Source organism: Pinus tabuliformis, chromosome X (genome assembly GCF_031772625.1).
Source record: "Pinus tabuliformis cultivar Carrire ecotype Pingquan chromosome X, CPIR1, whole genome shotgun sequence".
Classification (NCBI taxonomy): domain Eukaryota; kingdom Viridiplantae; phylum Streptophyta; class Pinopsida; order Pinales; family Pinaceae; genus Pinus; species Pinus tabuliformis.
This window is the reverse complement of record NC_142308.1, coordinates 769,908,073-769,920,173: the sequence shown is the minus strand read 5'-3', so window position 1 is coordinate 769,920,173 and position 12,101 is coordinate 769,908,073. Positions and strand designations below refer to the sequence as shown.

Below are 12,101 nucleotides of genomic sequence, written 5' to 3'. Positions count from 1 at the left end.
ACTCACAATACCAAATAAGATGGTAACTTTTGATTGTGGAAGCATAGACATTTTTTGGAAACTAGATATGCCACCCGCTTGACTCTCAACCTCCTTTTCTAGTACAAAAGAGGAATTTTCATTCCTTTTACATCCTGAATATTTGTGATCTTCGGTGCTAGCGGGTAATCCTTCTTCAGTCTTTATCTTAACATCAGTGACCCCTAAAAGTTTATCTTCATACATAGAATTGGCTCTGCTCCTCGTATGCAAATCCTTATAATTTGATGAAGATGTTTCCTTTGTATTGTCCAAACTTGTACTTTCTAGTAACCTCTCAGACATTGAATGTTTCTTACAGGCACATTCATTAAAGTTAGGGTTCTCATGTGTATGAGATGAATTAGTTCCTGATATGTTCAGTTTGCCAACATCAACTGCAGTTGTGGATGAACGATGTTGACTATTTTCCTGTTCAACATGTACATTCTCCTCATCTTCAATCAACCATCATACCTCCTATTCAGACTTGGTTCCAATACAATAGCATTCTGGACAAATTTATCTATACCCAATTTATCATTTTCTTGGCATGATGTTTGATATGTCTCTTCACTAACCACCATCGATGCTGCAACATTTCTTGGAACTGCGTCTTGAGCCACATTGACCTCTTTAGGATGCTGATGGCTTTGGATATTGTCAGAACTTATATCAACCTTAATGCCAATATGATTTCCTTCATTGTGGATATATGGTAGCATCCCTATGAGTGTCCTGCCTCTGTAGCCCACTCAAATCAGTTCCCAAATGGTTTTCATGCATAAGTGCTTCTCGCATTCCATTCTTATTGAAGGGCGTGGACTTTGAAATATTGGTTGATGAAATATTACAATTTTTGTCTGCATGTATCTCAACCTCTGTATCTTTGACTTCTCCAAGGCCTTTTAAACCAGTGGGAAAATTTGGAGATCTATCACTAATAATGACTTTAACATTATCCTTTATTGAGGAGTGTCCAGTATAACGATTTGATTTATGCCTATTTGTTCTTGCATATAGCCTTTAGCTCCCATGCGTACACCCCCCTGAGTATTTTGATTCTTTTACATGTGTTTGAATCCGACTTCCATCCAGCTGTGATGTCTGCTTTCCTGTGCAACATGTCCTTTCCCATCACAACATGATGTGATTCTTTCATCATCCACGACTTCTGTATCACCAACAAAATTGCCTGCTGTGTTTAATTAGTTGCCAAGAAAAGTCCCAGGTCTTCTATTGCTTTCGGCAAAATCTCCAATTGGTAAGGCATTCAAAGAAAAGCTACCTTTTGATTCACTGCAAAGTATCATTGAATGGTTTATTGGCTACCATAAGAGTTTATGTAACTAAGTATTGGTTGTGCTCCATCACAAAAGCAGAGATTTTGCAAATTCGTAGAGACAATAAAAACAAAGCTAAGCAGGTGATAAGCCTGAAGAAAACCTTGTCAGGTACTACTCAGCCAATGGATCCCTTGGTGATGGAGAGAGAAAACCAATAGAGTTCGTCTCTCCAAATTTGAAATCCGAAAATTTTCCTCTTGAAAAGAATAAAGCAAGATGTAAGCTACAGCAAAGCAAATAACCCTCACTAAGCATGGACTGTAAATTCAAGGAAAATGAATAAGAGATGAGACCTTCTCCAGTGATTCCATCTCCCGCCTCCGTTCTTCACGAACAAAAAACTCCTACCTGATTTCATGGTAATCATTTCTCTAGTGGATCAGTGAATAGAATAACACCGTTAAAAGAAAGCTTTGGGACTATAAAAATGGTATACAAACAAAATCACTGCTCACGAAGAGAAACCGAAGCTGTGGTGCTTGTATGAACAGTGGCGGGAGATGTGGTTATAACATTTCAGAACCAACTAAAACGTTTATTTGCTATTGTCCCGATGGCACCTCGCATACAGAGATATGCCCACCAATAGCATTGCTACTTTTCCTGAACCCCTTCTCCCAATTCGATTACGAGACCCAATGCTTAAATTATCACAATCTATAAAAATGTTTTAAATGTTCCCTCCATTCTGCACTCTTGAACCCATGGACATATGTGTATGTGTTTCCCTATATTGCCAAGTATTCCCCCTCTTTGCAAAAACTATCGATTTTGCTTTTACTCATAATAGTTGTTATGACCGCGTTGCAGGTCATAAAAACAGGCCCGCCATTGTAATAGGTAAATATAATTCTTCCTAGTATTCGGTATCTCCACGGTGATTTAGTACTGAATTTGTATCTTTCTTTTCATTATTTTCTTCGGCGTTGGACAAAGGATCACATTCATATCTATCTGCTGGTGTCACCACAGGTTGCTCCACTGGAGGAATTGCTTTGGTAGCAATAGCGGTACTGTTATTAGGGTATTGTCTGAAAAAAAGAAAAAGTTCTAGGAATTTCTGCAAATATGAGAGAAAGGACATGGAAGCGTGTGTGTGCTTGGGCGCGAGACAGGCCATTTGCCAATATTCTCTTACGAAGCACTTCGCCAGTCAACAAATTGCTTCCACGAGGAGAACGAAATTGGGGTTGGAGGGCTCGGGTCGGTCTATCTGGGTAAGCTTAGCGACGGAAGAACTGTGGCGGTAAAGAGACTTTCTCATGATAACTCCAGGAGGGTCGATCAGTTCGATCAGTTCATCAATGAGGTTAAGATTTTTTCGACTTTGAATCATCCACACATTGTCCGGCTTTATGGCTGCACCCCTGCACACAGCCCACAGCTGCTGCTCGTATACGAATTTGCCCCAAACGGAACCCTAGCTGATCATCTTCATGGCGATCGCAAAGACCCCAAGGGATTACCATGGAATACTCGCTTTAATATTGCTGTTCAAACTGCGCAGGCCTTGGCTTTTCTTCACAGTGTTCATCCGCCTATATTGCACAGAGATGTGAAATCCTCAAACATTCTCTTGGGAGAAAATTTTATTGCCAAAGTGGCTGATTTTGGGCTTTGCAGACTTGTGCCTGTAGATGCCTCACATGTCACCACCTCTCCACAGGGCACACCAAGCTACCTTGATCCAGTGTATTATCAGTGCTATCAGCTGACAGAGAAATCCGATGTGTACAGCTTCGGGGTCGTTTTGGTGGAGATCATTTCTGCCAGATTAGCAGTGGACACCAATCGGAAGACCAGGGAAATCAACCTTGCTACCATGGCAATAGCTAAGATTCAAGAAGGGGCTTTGCATGAGCTTGTGGATCCGCAGCTCAATATCGAAAAGAACCATGAGGCGAAGGCCATGGTATGTGCCGTTTCCGAATTAGCGTTCAGATGCCTGGCGTCAGAAAGAGATGACAGACCACACATGGAGCAAGTTGTTACTGAGTTTGAGGAAATCAGACATTTGTGTGTTGGCAGTTCAAATGGTCCAGGTGAACAAGAGGAAGGATACCTTTCCAACATCAAACAGCTGAGCACAGCGCCAATATCTCCCACCTCTGTTGAAGACACGTGGCGCACCAGAAGCTTCACTCCCAAGCAGTGCATAATTTCTCCCTTGGAACTTCGTATGCATAGTGTTTAATTTGCAGTTTTCAGATTTGGCGCACCAGAAGCTTCACTCCCAAGCAGTGCATAATTTCTCCCTTGGAACTTCGTATGCATAGTGTTTAATTTGCAGTTTTCAGATTTGCTCCAGAATCTGGCTTTCTGACCTTAACCCAGGATGTAAAAAGACCACAGCTAATTAACATTCCCGGCTAGCTGGAATGTATAATGGCCGGGAGGCATAACCGCATGCTATTAAGGTAGGGCAGAGAATAATGAGATTTGAATAACTGGGTATATTAGAAATTGAACCAAACCTGTTTCATATTACATGCTGTTTGAGGAAATTTTTGTAGGAAAGAAATATGGAGCCTCCCAATGTTATAATATAAACAACATTTGTTTGTATTTACATAAAAGTTCGGTCAAGTTTGCAATCACTGCTACCTGAGCTCTGCTTGAGTCATGTATCTCAACCTCTGTATCTTTGACTTCTCCAAGGCCCTTTAAACCAGTGGGCAAAGACCATTTACGTTGGTGTCACCATCAATTAAAAAAAATTATAACTGATTTATGTCGCCCCTTTCATATTTAATTCATATTTAATTAAGAAATTATAAAAGAAACATTTATCACCATTTGGTTCCTTTTGTGACACTAGTGGACTACTACCCTGCTGCAAAGGAGACATCACCCCTGCATGAGAGTGTCTCCACTTCATGCCAAAACTTCATGACAGCAGCAGCAACTGCATGAGAATTTTTTGTTTGCTTCTGGTACAGGTCCTTTGTCCAAAAAAAATCTCCATGACCTGTCTCTTGAGCTACCGAATGACTTACTTGAAAGTCAAAAAATCAATACAGAAAGTAGAAAATCATTGCCACTGCATGAACCTGCATGAAATCATTAGCCATCCAAGACGTTTCCTCAATGACAAAATCCTAATGAGATTTCCTTAGTGGAGGCTCCAGAAAAGGTTTTGAATTAGCAGATTCTGTGTTCTTTCTCAGTCTAGCCTGCATGTCAAGCAAATTTGGCATTAAAACAATATTTCACGACATAGCTAACAATGCTGAGATAGAGTAGTCTCCTATAGAATGAATATATTAAATATCTATTAAAAAGTTTGAAAGCATTTAACCATAAACCTCCATATTTACTTTGATCAATTTGGCCTCTTCCAAAATGATATCTTCATGTGCTCTTTTTGTTGCAGCCGATAAATTTGAATTCTTCTCCATTTCCAAAGGAAGAGCAACTCCTGGGTATTTACTATTTACTACTCACAATACCAGATAAGATGGTAACTTTTGATTGTGGAAGCATAGACATTTTTAGGGAACTAGATATGCCAATCGCTTGACTCTCAACCTCCTTTTCTAGTACAAAAGAGGAATTTTCTTTCCTTTTACATCCTAAATATTTGTGATCTTCGGTGCTAGCAGGTAATCCTTCTTCAATCTTTATCTTAACATCAGTGACCCCTAAAAGTTTATCTTCATACATAGAATTGGCTCTGCTCCTCGTATGCAAATCCTTATAATTTGATGAAGATGTTTCCTTTATATTGTCCAAACTTGTACTTTCTGGTAACCTCTCAAACATTGAATGTTTCTCACAGGCACATTCATTAAAGTCACGTTTCTCATGTGTATGAGATGAATTAGTTCCTGATATGTTCAGTTTGCCAACATCAACTGCAGTTGTGGATGAATGATGTTGACTATTGTCCTGTTCAACATGTACATTCTTCTCATCTTCAATTATGCAACCATCATACCTCCTATTCAGACTTGGTTCCAAACAACAGCATTCTGGACAAATTTATCTATACCCACTTTATCTGAATGAGATTTCCTTTGTGGAGGCTATAGAAAAGGTTTGAATCAGCAAATTTTTGTTTTTTTCTCAATTTAGTCTGCATGTCAAGAAAATTTGCCATTAAAACAATAGTTCACAGCATAGCTAACAATGCAGAGATAGAGTGATTGCATCCTTTCTGTCAGCATTTCCAATTGTGAAGGCATTCAAAAAAAGCTACCTTTTGATTCACTGCAAAGTATCATTGAATGGTTTATTGGCTACCATAAGAGTTTATGTAACTAAGTATTGGTTGTGCTCCATCACAAAAGCAGAGATTTTGCAAATTCGTAGAGACAATAAAAAGAAAACTGAGCAGGTAATAAGCCTGAAAAAAACTTGTTATGTACTACTCAGCCAGTGGATCCATTGGTGATGGAGACAGAAAACCAATAGAGTTCGTCTCTCCAAATTTGAAATCCGGAAAATTTCCTCCTTGAAAAGAATAAAACAAGATGTAAGCTACAGCAAAGCAAAGAACCCTCACTAAACATGGATTGTAAATTCAAGGGAAATGAATAAGAGATGAGACCTTCTCCAGTGATTCCATTTCCCGCCTCCGTTCTTCACGAACAAAAAACTCCTACCTGATTTCATGGTAATCATTTCTCTAGTGGATCAGTGAAGAGAACAACACCGTTAAAAAAAAAGCTTTGGGACCATAAAAAATGGTATACAAACAAAATCACTTCTACTTGAGTTCTGCTTGAGTCATGTATCTCAACCTCTGTATCTTTGACTTCTCCAAAGCCCTTTAAACCAGTGGGCAAAGACGATTTACGTTGGTGTCACCATCAATTAAAAAAAATTATAACTGATTTATGTTGCCCCCTTCATATTTAATTCATATTTAATTAAGAAATTATAAAAGAAACATTTATCACCATTTGGTTCCTTTTGTGACACCAGTGGACTACTACCCTGCTGCAAAGGAGACATCACTCCTGCATGAGAGTGTCTCCACTTCATGCCAAAACTTCATGACAGCAGTTGCAATTGCATGAAAAATTTTTGTTTGCTTCTGGTACAGGTCCTTCATCCAAAAAAAGTCTCCATGACCTGTCTCTTGAGCTACCCAACGACTTACTTGAGTAGCTGCAACCGTCTTCCAAATCCTTTGCTGCATAGAACAAAGGCAGACAGATAGTAATATATCACAAACATAAATAATGTTGTTATTTACACAATACTGTGAAGGTATTTACATTTGGCTATAAACAAAGTCAAAAAATCAATACAGAAACTAGAAAAGCATTGCCACTGCATGAAATAATTAGCCATCCAACACATTTCCTAGAGGACAAAATCTGAATGAGATTTCCTTCCTGGAGGCTACAAAAAAGGTTTTGAATTAGCAACTTTTGTGTTCTTCCTCAGTCTAGCCTGCATGTCAAGCAAATTTAGCATTAAAACAATATTTAACAGCATAGCTATCAATGCTGAGATAGAGTAGTCTCCTTTCGGCAGAATCTCCAATTGGTGAGGCATTCAAAGAAACACTACCTTTTTATCACCTTTCGGTTCCTTTTGTGACACCAGTGGACTACTACCCTGCTGCAAAGGAGACATCACCCCTGCATGAGAGTGTCTCCACTTCATGCCAAAACTTCAAGACAGCCGCTGCAATTGCATGAGAATTTTTTGTTTGCTTCTGGTACAGGTCCTTTGTCCAAAAAAAATCCCCATGACCTGTCTCTTGAGCTACCCAATGACTTACTTGCGCAGCTGCAACCGTCTTCCAAATCCTTTCTTGCATAGAACAAAGGCAGACAGATAGTAATATATCACAAACATAAATAATGTTGTTATTTACACAATACTGTGAAGGTATTTACATTTGGCTATAAACAAAGTCAAAAAATCAATACAGAAACCAGAAAAGCATTGCCACTGCATGAACCAGCATGAAATCATTAGCCATCCAACACATTTAAATCTGAATGAGATTTCCTTCGTGGAGGCTACAAAAAAGGTTTTGAATTAGCAACTTTTGTGTTCTTCCTCAGTCTAGCTTGCATGTCAAGCAAATTTGGCATTAAAAGAATATTTAACAGCATAGCTATCAATGCTGAGATAGAGTAGTCTCCTTTCGGCAGAATCTCCAATTGGTGAGGCATTCAAAGAAACACTACCTTTTTATCACCCTTTGGCTCCTTTTGTGACACCAGTGGACTACTACCCTGCTGCAAAAGAGACATCACCCCTGCATGAGAGTGTCTCCACTTCATGCCAAAACTTCAAGACAGCCGCTGCAATTGCATGAGAATTTTTTGTTTGCTTCTGGTACAGGTCCTTTGTCCAAAAAAATCTCCATGACCTGTCTCTTGAGCTACCCAACGACTTACTTGAGCAGCTGCAACCGTCTTGTAAATCCTTTCCTGCATAGAACAAAGGCAGACAGATAGTAATATATCACAAACATAAATAATGTTGTTATTTACACAATACTGCGAAGGTATTTACATTTGGCTATAAACAAAGTCAAAAAATCAATACAGAAACCAGAAAAGCATTGCCACTGCATGAACCAGCATGAAATCATTAGCCATCCAACACATTTTCTCGAGGACAAAATCTGAATGAGATTTCCTTCGTGGAGGCTATAGAAAAGGTTTTGAATTAGCAAATTTTGTGTTTTTTCTCAATTTAGTCTGCATGTCAAGAAAATTTGCCATTAAAACAATAGTTCACAGCATAGCTAACAATGCTGAGATAGAGTAGTGTCCTTTCGTCAGCATTTCCAATTGGTGAGGCATTCAAAGAAAAGCTACCTTTTTCTTCACTACAAATTATCATTGAATCGTTCATTGGCTACCATAAGAGTCTATGTAACTATGTATTGGTTGTGCTCCATCACAAAAGCAGAGATTTTGCAAATTCGTAGAGGCAATAAAAACAAAACTGCGCAGGTGATAAGCCTGAAGAAAAGCTTGTTATGTACTGCTCAGCCATTGGATCCGTTGGTGATGGAGACAAAAAATCTGGTACAGGTCCTTTGTCCAAAAAAATCTCCATGACCTGTCTCTTGAGCTACCCAACGACTTACTTGAGCAGCTGCAACCGTCTTGTAAATCCTTTCCTGCATAGAACAAAGGCAGACAGATAGTAATATATCACAAACATAAATAATGTTGTTATTTACACAATACTGCGAAGGTATTTGCATTTGGCTATAAACAAAGTCAAAAAATCAATACAGAAACCAGAAAAGCATTGCCACTGCATGAACCAGCATGAAATCATTAGCCATCCAACACATTTTCTCGAGGACAAAATCTGAATGAGATTTCCTTTGTGGAGGCTATAGAAAAGGTTTTGAATTAGCAAATTTTGTGTTTTTTCTCAATTTAGTCTGCATGTCAAGAAAATTTGCCATTAAAACAATAGTTCACAGCATAGCTAACAATGCAGAGATAGAGTAGTGTCCTTTCGTCAGCATTTCCAATTGGTGAGGCATTCAAAGAAAAGCTACCTTTTGCTTCACTACAAATTATCATTGAATCGTTCATTGGCTACCATAAGAGTCTATGTAACTATGTATTGGTTGTGCTCCATCACAAAAGCAGAGATTTTGCAAATTCGTAGAGGCAATAAAAACAAAACTGCGCAGGTGATAAGCCTGAAGAAAAGCTTGTTATGTACTGCTCAGCCATTGGATCCGTTGGTGATGGAGACAAAAAACCAATAGAGGTCGTCTGTCCAAATTTGAAATCCAAGGGGTTTTCTCCCTGAAAAAATAAAACAATATGTAAGCTACAACAAAGCAAATAACCCTCACTAAGCATGGCCTGTAAATTCAAGCGAAATGAATAAGAAATGAGACCACCTACAGGAATTTCAGTTCCCTCCTCCGTTCTTCTGCCTGGTTATTGCAAGGAGACGAGACTCCACTATACCTCGACGTCCACAGCTTGCTGCCCTTCGTTGCCAGTTTGTGTTGAAGCTGTGTGGTGGGGGTCAGCAGACACGGAACTCGTTCCTGTGACCTCTGCACGCTCCTTTGGCTTGCATCCCTACACAAACAAGAAAACCAGTCACAAAAAACAATAACCCTAAAAACAGAAAACAAGCAAGAAACCCTGGCAAGTAAGTGGTTTTGTCTTCCTCGACAGTCCAACCAGCTTTTGTACACAGTCCAACCAGCGTTTGTACACAGGAAACCGATGTAGAGAAAAACTACCAACGCATACGTGACCCTCCTCATCCTCCTGCAGCAAAGGCGTTTGCCTCTGCCCTCCTCTACATGCCCCTCACCCTCCTCTGCAGCAACCGCGGCTATCCGCGTGCACGACGGACCGAGTACACTGACAAAATGGTAGGGTTTACCTAATTTTTTAATTAATTAATTACTTTAACAGTTTTTAATTAAATTGGACGGCATATTATTGTTTAATCGTCTAACAAATGAATCTAACGGTTAAGATTAAGACAGAGAAGCATCTGGGGGAGTTGATTTCAGAGGGAAACGCCTTACGGCGTAATTATTGTTGAATTATGTGATTGACACCGAAAAATTATACTAGCATTTGCACCTGATGTTGCAAAAGAAACGCCGTAAGGCATAGAGTGTGGAAGAATATGGAGATGTGAATGGCCATTGTTGAAAGCAAGGGTCGATGATAAATAGTTGCAATTGAAATTGTTAGTTATGTGTATGCTGAATATAGATATTTTATAAATAATAGTGTGTAGAAGAATAGTGACATGTGAATGGACATTGTAGTTGTGTATGTTGAATATAGATATTTTATAAATAATAGTGCGTAGAAGAATAGTGACATGTGAATGGACATTGTTGAACGCAAGGGTGGATGATATTGAGTTACACTTGAAACTATTAGTTATGTGTGTTTTGAATATGGATAAGTAATAGTAGTGTGTGGAATAATAGCAACATGTGAATGGACATTCTTGAAAGAAAGGGTGGATGATAATGAGTTATAGTGAATGTCATATAGAGGTTATCCATTATTCATGTAGTAGTTGTTGTTTATGTGAACATATTTTTGTACATTATTTTAAGTTTTTTTTTTTTGTATTTGGAGATTTTGTTTTTCCATATGTTACATATTTAAGAATGAATTGTCACTTTTAAAGAGGGCACACAAGGTTGCTAGTTGTCACAAACCATCGTGAGAGTAAAAATTAAATGTCATTTTCCTACTACATGGTTCTATCAACTAGGTGTTTCGAAAAATACAAGTGAAAGCCATCAAACTCCTTGCTGAAATCAAACTCTCTGGTGAACTTTTCGTAAATATAGGGATGCAAAAATTCCTTAACTTGCCAGAACTCTATTAAAATGACATTTTTCACTACTAACTTCACATGAGATGTCATGAACTTTCTTTTGGATAAAACCTCGAATGTGTTTTTAATATCCCAATTCAACTCTCGGTGAAATTTTCATAGATATAGGGATGCACAAATTCCTTAACTTGCCAGAACTCTATTAAAATGACATTTTTCACTACTAAGTTCATATGAGATGTCAATTAAACTGTTTTATTATTATTATTTTAATTTTGTTTCATTATGCATACTAAATATTTTTTTCATATAAAACTAAATTTAAATGTTTACTCATTTACAAATACTACAACACATACCCCTTTTTCGGATTGATGTTTATGAGTAGTAGGCCAAAACTTGCGAAATGATTAAATTTATTTTCCAAAATTTTAGAGATGCCCATTTGAAAACCCTGGATATATTAGTGTTTGATATGAACAAGTTTCGAGCATACTGGTTGTTGAGGTACAGAGTTTTCTATAAATTGCTACCGAGCAAGGAAGAAGTCAAAAGAGGATTGGTACTAAAACCATGGCCGCAACTCAAGGACTTGTGTTCTTGTCCCCAAATAAGACACTGCAACTAACATATGAAGGTGAGTTTTATGAGGTACTCATAGCAAGAGCCCAGCTCTCCGCCATAGCAGACAAAGGGGGCATACCCTCATCTACAGATATTGTAAAGCAACTGTAGCCACATTTTGAATATTGCTACAAGGGCTTAGAGCATACTATATTGCAGGCTGTAAAGACTCCACATTCAAAACAAAATGGAAAGATAAGATGAGAAACATATTGGATCATAAAGCAATAGAGAGTATAGTGGAAGCATGGGATCGTTATAATTATCGTTGGTCCTCCTTAAGCCTTGCTAGGATTGGTGGCTTAGGCAAGAAGAGTGATTTTGTAGGTATCATTTTCATTTTGTTGCTCCTATGGGGCTTCTTAGATTCAGAATTTGAAGGGACCCAACATGGGAAAAGTGTTGTTTTGTGGCTTGGGCCTGTAACACATAGACTGTACTTATATTAGGCTATGCATTTATATACACCCTTTCGCTCTAGTTTTCCAACCATAAATCTCTCTGACAAAAGCATTGTCTTGACTGGAACCCTTCTTATGGTGATAATGACAAGAACTTCATGCAGAGACCCCACATTCTTTACATAATTCTCAATAATCAGTGGTAAGATGGAAATAAGGTCACTGTAGAAGAAACAAATTCCCGGTACACGTGAATTCACCCTGGCAAGCAATCCATTCAAACCTTCTATGCCGAGTTTTTTCTGTGCTAAAAATTTATACTTTTCTGCCTTCCATAGTTCCAAGAGAACATTATGGTCAGAGAAATTGTTGCAATTAGGAAGGGACACCAACCTCCCTGTGGTACCTTATTCAATACAAATGATAGATAAACGCCTTCAGAGAT

The 12,101-nt window shown here is 38.4% G+C and overlaps 1 protein-coding gene and 1 long non-coding RNA gene across 6 annotated transcripts in view; both read right to left on the bottom strand.

The window, feature by feature from the left end:
* The window catches only part of LOC149142131 (uncharacterized), a 59,990-nt gene that overhangs the window by 31,266 nt on the left and 16,623 nt on the right, over window positions 1-12,101 (bottom strand). The gene's annotated exons all lie outside the window — the stretch shown is intronic.
* LOC149142133 (uncharacterized) lies at window positions 5,568-10,378 on the bottom strand. The gene is made up of 4 exons (XR_016264871.1): window positions 9,212-10,378; window positions 6,885-9,109; window positions 5,914-6,501; window positions 5,568-5,816 (listed from the first exon to the last, which is right to left on the bottom strand). It is a non-coding gene; the product is annotated as an uncharacterized LOC149142133 (long non-coding RNA).